Source organism: Prunus persica, chromosome G3 (genome assembly GCF_000346465.2).
Source record: "Prunus persica cultivar Lovell chromosome G3, Prunus_persica_NCBIv2, whole genome shotgun sequence".
Lineage (NCBI taxonomy): Eukaryota > Viridiplantae > Streptophyta > Magnoliopsida > Rosales > Rosaceae > Prunus > Prunus persica.
In genome coordinates, this window is record NC_034011.1 from 13,567,045 (window position 1) to 13,575,605 (window position 8,561).

The window sequence follows — 8,561 nt, forward strand, 5'->3', positions numbered from 1 at the left end:
GACCTATCAGGCTTGATCAAGGAAGTGAGAAGGCTAGTTGACAAGCTTCTTCTTGTGGACATATATTTGATGTGAGTAAGCTCAATTTATCTTTGAGAAAGACATCCAAATTATTGTCTTTGAGATGTGAGAGACTGAGAGAGGAAGAACTTGGAACCCTAAATGTAAACAGAAAATGAATGAAAGCGACAAATTTATAGAATAAATTTTTAAAACCAACGGCGGTCCTTACAAAAAAATCGCCGTTTAAATTGTAAAATCAACGTCGGTATGATCGACGTATATTACAGAAATCCACGTCGGTACATTAATAAAAACGACGTGTTAAATAATCTACCATGACGCGAGTTATTACTTATGTACTTTAATTTTTGAGTTTACTACGACGGTACCTACAACACTACTGTCGTATTTATTTACCACGTCCGAAGTTAAATTTACCGTCGTATTTTGTAATTTATACGTCGTAATTATATGTAACCGCCGTATTATTTTTTTGAAATGGTTTTATATGTAAGCAACTTTTCGTCTACCTGACATACACATGCGCTGTTTCCAAACCCGATTAAAAATTTCAATCTCCCAGAGAAAACTTTTAGACTTTTTTCCTTGTCAGAGCACTGTCAGAGTATCTCATCGTCTTCCTCTCGTCTTCTTCGTCGTCTCTGAACTTAAACATAATCTTCCTCTTGCTTTCATTGCACGCAAAAGGTAAGCTTTCATTTTCACTATTTTGGTTGCTGTTTTGCATGCTCATACGTTTTTTGTTTGAAAAATCTTTTTACCTTTTTTCTGGCCACAATCATTCTACTTCTTTCCAAGTTCGATAAAATATACAGACAAAGAGGGAAAGTTTCCAACTTTGAAGACAACTACCTCAACTAAATAAGACGACGGTAGCGTCTTATTTACGTGGTTAAATATGTAAACCACGACAGGTCGTCAGTCGTTCTAGCGTCGTCTGAAAATTGACAAAGTTGTTTTTAAAATTATAGTCTTTTTTTTGGCTTGCTTGTTTAATTGCAGGTTTGATTTCTCTGAACAATGGTTTTTGTTTTTCCCTAATTTGATAAAATATAAAGAAAAAGAAAGTACGGTTGGTATCTAATATAGACGACAGTATCTTATTGTTTTACGTCGTGTGAATGTTAATACCACGACGTCATATTAAAATACCGTCGTCTATATAAGATTCCAAAACTTTCTTTCTTGGCCTTGTATTTTATCAAATTAGAAAACAAAAACCATGGTTCAGAAAAATCAAATCTGCAATCAAACATTCACAGAGAAAGAAAGAAGGGTTTTGGATCCTTATATAGACGACGGTATATTACTACTGACGTCGTGTGAACATCAATACCACGACGTTATATAAATATTTCGTCGTTTATAGTTAATTATCACGTCGTTTATAGTTAATTATTTCGTCGTTGTTTAATTACCTTGGTTTTAAACATTTATTACGTCTGAGATTATTTCATTGCGTCGTTTAAAATCATATCATACGTCATATTTTATTAATAACCGTCGTTTGTGTTCTTAATCTTTTCCTGAAATATTTTCACTTGCAGTTTTGTCTGTAAAAATGGTTTCTCACCAAGGCCAAAGTAAGGATTCTGGCTCCAAGAAAAATGGAGGTAAGGAGCTTGGAATGGTACCTCCTCAAGTGAAGCCTTCGAAGAAGATGAAGTTTGCTTCATCATCTGCTGAGACAGAACCAACCAGCACGACAACAATCTCTGATGATTCAAAGTCTGGTCGAGGTATGAGCACAATGCCTCGTGTTGTGAAGAGAAAACTTCAGAAACTGAGGCCAATTGTTGAGTACAATAAAAGGGGGAAAGGAATTGGCCAAGCACATAGTGAGATGCAGTCCTACATTGGTGTGTTGGCACGCTCCAGAGTTCCACTTGTGGACATGAAATGGGCTCAAATCCCCAAGGATATAAAGGAGCAGATTTGGGAAGCAGTTGACATTGCTTTTGTGGTAGGTCAAGGGGGCAAGAACTCTGTGTTACCTTCTGCTGCCAAGAAATGGAAGGATTTCAAGTCTACACTAACGAGGCATTATATCCTTCCATACACCAATGACGGGGAGAGATTAAGCCAACCCCCTGAAACATATAAATTCATAGAGAAAGCACAATGGGATGCCTTTGTAGCTTCAAGGTTATCCAAAGATTTTGAGTCTGTGCATTCTCAACATGCACAGATTAGGGAGAAACTTGAGTACAATCATCGATTGTCTCGAAAAGGATATGCTGGTTTGGAGGATCAGTTGGAGGAAACCATGCCTGGGGTAGAAATTGATCGATCTACCTTATGGAAGAAAGCTAGACAGGACAAACATGGTAACATCCCGGATCCAAAGGTGGCAGAGAAAGCAAAATTAATTGTAAGCCTACTCACTCTGTTTTAAATTTTTATTAAACTGTGAATAATTCTTATTACGTCTTATGTTATATTTTGCGTCGTGTGAATGATATTACCACGTCGAAATTTTTTAAAAAACGTCGTTAAAGGTCTAAATAGGAATCACTACTCTGTTTTCTGTAATTATAGCATAAGATGTCGGTGGTTCATTTTCGCGTCGTTTGTATTGAATTACTACGTCGAAATGTTTTAAACAAGGTCGTTAAAGGTGTGAATATTGAATCATCCCTCTGTTATCTGTAAATAAAGCATAAGACGTCGGTGGTTTATTCATTTCGTCGTTTTAAAAACTAACCACGTCGGTATAACTACCGTCGTGATAAATTATAATAACGTCGATTTATATCTTATTGCGTCGTGTGAAATTATATAATACGTCGTTTGTATATAAATAACCGTCGTGTGTTTTTGTTCTTACTTTTTTATATATCTTTGTTTTAGGATGAATTGCAAAAACAAGTCTCGGAAGGCAAAGTCACTGTATCTGGCAGCAATGATGTGCTGACCATGGCTTTGGGCCCCGAGCATCCAGGCAGAGTGAGAGGAGTAGGTGCTGGGATCTCACCAAGGCAATATTTCAATTTACCCAAACCACAGAGAGTGAGCTTTGACGACCGTTTGAAGGACAGTTTAAGAGTTCTCCTTCAAGAAGAGACTAAAAAGATGGAAGCTAAGGCATTCCTGTGAAGTCATCCTTCAAGTTTCGAATGGGAGAACTTGGTCTGTTGGTTTGAGCAAAGGAAGGCCCAGATTCAGGCGTGGTTGGATGGACGTTGTGCGTGACAATCATTTGGAAGTTGGTGATCTGTGTCTTTTTGTGTTGATTTCCAGCAAAAGTACACCTTTATTTGATCTTGTCATTTTCCGCTCTGGAGAAGGTGCAAAGTGCACCAATGATGGGGAGCAAATAGTACCTACGAAGGAAGAAACTGATAATGAAGATGGGGATTCGAGTGATGATTCTAGTAACGATTCGAGTGATGATTCTGTTGAAATCATAGATGACATTAATTTTGTAATATATTGTAATGTGATTTCTTCACTTTCTACGTTCAAATAAAACACGACGTTATTGTGAACCAGTTATTCAGCATATTTACCGACGTCTTAAAGCAACGTAACAATGAAGAACCACGACGCTATTGTGAAGCAATTATTCAGGATATCACGTCGGGGAAGGATGAAGAACCGCCATGTAATTCAAAATAACACGACTCCAATCCCATAATACCGACGTCTAAAAAACGAGATATATAATCTGAACGTTAAAAAATACGACGTCATCATACATTTTCCACGTCGCAAGTTCTTTTATAAACGAAGAGGAACGAAATGAATTCCGACGGTAATTCATTATAACCGCCGTCTAATATCAATTAAACGACGTTATTTGTAATACGGCTCTCATCATAATCAACGCCGTCTATATGTTCTGTAATACGGCTCTCATTTATTTAGAACCGACGTTGTTTAGAAGTTCAACGTCGTCTATATTAATAAGTGCGTCGTGAGTAATGAATACATATAAATACATCGACAATATAAATGCCACCGACGTTGTTTCGCATTCAACGTCAACTATATAAATACATACGTCGTAAATAATGACACTGACAACTATTTCCACGTCATCTTTTTTAGAAAAATCGAAGTGAAAAATTTATTTCACGACGGTTGTTTGTAAATAAGAGACGTAGTAGATTTCAATAACGTCGTCTTCTCATGTATTTAAAGACGTCATATTTTTTCTTGTCGTGAAAATTATATTTAACGGCGTAGTGTTTTAGTTGTCGTCGTTGTATGTCTATCTTGTGGCCTTGTTCTTTTAATATGTGTCATATTTTTCCTTTTTAATGACGGTGATTTGTTTGAGTTGGTCGTCTATTCTCATCCTCGACTATTTTTTAGAACTTTAGCAGACTAAACACGTCTGTTTTTATTTGTTTTCGACGTTGTTTTATTTAACAACGTCTAATATTTATCGTCGTTGTTTGTTTCTGAAAATAGGACGTATAAATTTTGTAATACGACTCTCATATATTTGTAACCGACGTTGTTTCATTGTTCAACGTCTACTCTATAAATACATATGTCGTAAATAATGACACTGACAACTATTTCCACGTCATCTTTTATAGAAAAATCGAAGTGGAAAATTTATTTTACGACGGCTCTTTTTATATAGGCGACGTAGTAGGTATCAATAACGTCGTCTTCTAATGTATTTAAAGACGTCATATTTTTTATTGTCGTGAAAATGATATTTAACGGCATCTTATTTTAATTTTCGTCGTTGTATGTCTATATTGCGGCCTTGTTCTGTTAATATGTGTCATATTTTTCCTTTTTAACGACGGTTTTTTTAGAGAGTTGGTCGTCTATTATCATCTTCAACTGCTTTTTTAGATCTTTTTGCAGTACAAAGACGTCGTTTTTTATTTATTGATGACGTTGTATATTGTAACAACGTCGGTGATTTAGCGTCGTGGTTTATGAGGGAAAAGATGACGGTGGATTCCACGACCATTGAAAAACCGAATACACGACGGTGATTTACCGTCGTCTTTTTGCTTTTTTGTAGTAGTGAATGGCTGGTGAATTTCTGTAGATTCTTCTTCTACATGTGTTTTTTTAATTTCTGATGCTCAGATGATCACACTTGCTTCACAAAATTTGCTCAAAATTATGTTGTTTATAACATATCCAAAATTGAAGATCATCCAACCATTGTAGTGTTCTCTGCCTTCATTTTTCTGAAGCATGTTCTTGAATTGATGTTGATGCCTTTGTTGCATGCTTGTTTTCTATACTTAAGTGCTTGAATTCCATTGCACTTCTCAAAACTGGTGAGTTAAGTACTGAATTTTGAGGTTGAGCTTTCGATTTAGGATGCTGGCTTGGTAATAAACAAGACTCATACAAGCTTACTTGGGTAATGCATGTCAAGTGTTTGTGGAAATGTCTCGTAGTAGTTTATGGGCTGTTCTTTGAACTTTCGAAATGTTTCTCTTGGAATCTACGTTGGAGATTTTGACGCATGAAAATAAACTTCTCCATGGTTGTGTTGGAACTAGTCTTGTGTCATTCGAAGGAAAGATGAATTTTTGGTGCAATTTCAAAGGGCTAAGTTGCTGGAACTGTGCAGTTTCTACTGCATGGCAAGTTTCAGGAATATGTTTGACATGCTTCCCTAGTTCTAAATGCGACGAAATTTTGGGAAAATAAAGCTTGATATGTCTAGTTCTGATCTAGAAAGTTTGGGATTTGTTGGTTGTAAGCTTGATTTCTAGTGATTTTCTAAAGGTGGGATATTTAGCTAGAATGGTTGAAAAGCTTGTGTATGAGTTTTGCTTGGCATGTTGCTTTTGTTTGAGAATTTAGCTTGTCCTTTCTCTTGTCATTAAGTGCTGATCTGGGCATTGCTAAAGCATGATCTTGAGCAATATTGTAATGAGGGCGTGATGTTGTATGGTATTGTAGCAAGAGCATGAGTTCTTCAATTTGCTTGAAATGCGTGACTTGCTTGGAATGCTTGAAAGAAGTGAAATTTCTTGGCATGTAGATTGGTTTTATGCCATGTGAATTTGTCAAATGCTTGGTTAATGTGTTTGCTTGTTGCTTATGCATCATCTATCTACTTTAGAGGAGTTTCTTTAAAGAAAATGAAAGCATGCAAGTCTAAGTGTTGAAGCATTCATCTTCACAAAACGAGCATCTCTGAGAAGAATGATGGTGATGAGGAGGTTATGATTTATAAGGCAAATGATAGATTTCAAAGATGAGAGAATATATGAGGAGTTACATGAGGAGGCGATAGTTGTTGGATGTTACAGGTGGAGAATGGATGAATGTAGGAAAATATGCTTCCAGCACCCTTTTTGTTTTCACGAGTACTGATAAATCCATAAATATACTCATTTATGTACTCTTTTTACTTAGATTTTGTAAGAGAATTAGATTTAAAAAGGGCTTATTACTTTACTTTTCTGATTTTCAGCTTTTCTGCGCTCTTAGAAGGTTTTTAAGGGAAAATCAACTTTTTAGAGGAATTTTAGCGCAATACCAATTGGAATGAAAGCTAACATCTTGAAGTTCAATCAATGATTTTTCTAGAATTTTCTACTGAGCCAATTGGTACAGTATTACAAGTAAATTTAGCCCACATGCAGACAGGACAGTTTCGTACATGTTACGTGAATGTGAAGAAACGGAAGCCTTCCCGAATTTTCCAAGTTACGTGCTATATATGTTGGAAAGATAAGACATTATCTTTCTGAAATATATTTTTAATGATTTTTTTACAAGGCCGAAGATCCCCAAATCGTGTGAACATTGGGCTGAGCTGTATTTCCCAGTGGAGTTAGAAATTGTGATTTTTACTTTCCTATTTGGATTCCTTGTTTACCAAGACTTCTTGGACGACTTTTCAGTCAATTTTAGGGTTTAGAACTCTGATATAAGTGATATAAAAGACGAGCCAAGGCCTGATACAAAGGATTCACGTCCTAAAGAGATCAACCGCGCAAGAGGAGAAAGCTGCCAACGAGTTCTTTCTTTTCCTTCCTTCTTTAAATTTTCATTTCTTATGTATTTATTTTTGAGTTCATCCAAGACCATGAGGAACTAATTTCTTGTTAGTTAGGGCTTAATCTTGAAGCCCTAAACATTATTTTAATTTTATAAACAAGTTTAATGGATTTTTAGTTTCTACAAGCGTGATGATTTCGGTTTCTCTATGTTATGTGAATTCTAATATTTTGTTTCTTTGAGTAGCTAACTTAGAAGCATGTATTGGAATTAAATTGTTGTAGAACATAGGTCAATTGCCATATTGAATGTGTTCTTGTTGCAATGAATAATTGGGTTAAGAACTAGTTATGAGAAATCGATTCTTGAATTCCTAATAACAAATGCCATGTGTTAGGGTTTTTGTCACACTCATATTCTCTTTGATCTTAATGGATTCTTGATTGTTAATTTGAGTAAATGCCATACTAGATTTCAATTAAGAATACACGTATTGATGTAAATGCCATACACTTTACATACACTTAAGAGAGAATCATACAACTCGAGTCAAATGCCATGATCTTGTTGTGAGTGTCGTCATCATATATGCTTGCTAGAAATTGATTATCTATTGTTGTTTATGGATTGATTGATTGTTTTGAGGTGGATAGTAAGTCCTAGTTATTGTTCTTGATTGATTTTAAACCAATTTCTCTTAAACTCTAATTTAAATTCTCTTTTGTTTTCTGTTCCTTATTTTGTTTTATTCACAAAATCAAATCAAAACTCCCTTGGTGTAGTGGCTCATTCTCAGATCCCAACATATGGCTGACAGACAGTGGTGCTACAAACCATATGACATCCGATCTTCAGCTGCTCTCCAACATCACTCCTTCCACTTCCACGGATAATGTTACTATAGGTAATGGTACTGGACTTAGGATTGCTAATGTTGGTAGTTCCTCTCTTGTCTCTGGTCACCGAGTCTTTCATCTACCTGAGGTCTTGCATGTTCCTAATCTTGCCACTAATCTGTTATCGGTTCATCAATTTTGTCTTGATAATCACTGCCAGATTTTATATAATGCATTGTGGTTCCAAATCCAGGATCTACAGGGGCGAACTCTATATCAAGGACAGTGCCATAATGGTCTTTATCCACTTCCAACAAGGACACCTTCTCTTTTTCCTAGCCTGGCTGCTTTTCATGGTCACAAAGTGTGCCATACTCTGTGGCACTATAGATTAGGTCATCCTTCTCATGATATTACTAGTTCTATGTTAGCCAAAGCTCATATTCCCATTTCTCCTAGTTTGCCACATATGTGCAGCTTTTGTTTACATGGCAAGATGTGTAAACAACCATTTCCATCTTCCCATATTATGTCTCAAATCCCTTTTGAAGTGATACACTCGGATGTCTGGGGTCCTACTCCCTATTCCTCTTTGCATGGTCATAGGTACTATGTAATTTTCCTTGATGAGTGTACCAACTTCTGTTGGTTATTTCCATTAATGAAGAAATCTGATTGTTTCCCTACTTTTGTTCATTTTCTTGCCTACATTGAGAATCAGTTTGCTACTTCCATTAAGACTTTCCAATCTGATGATGGGGGTGA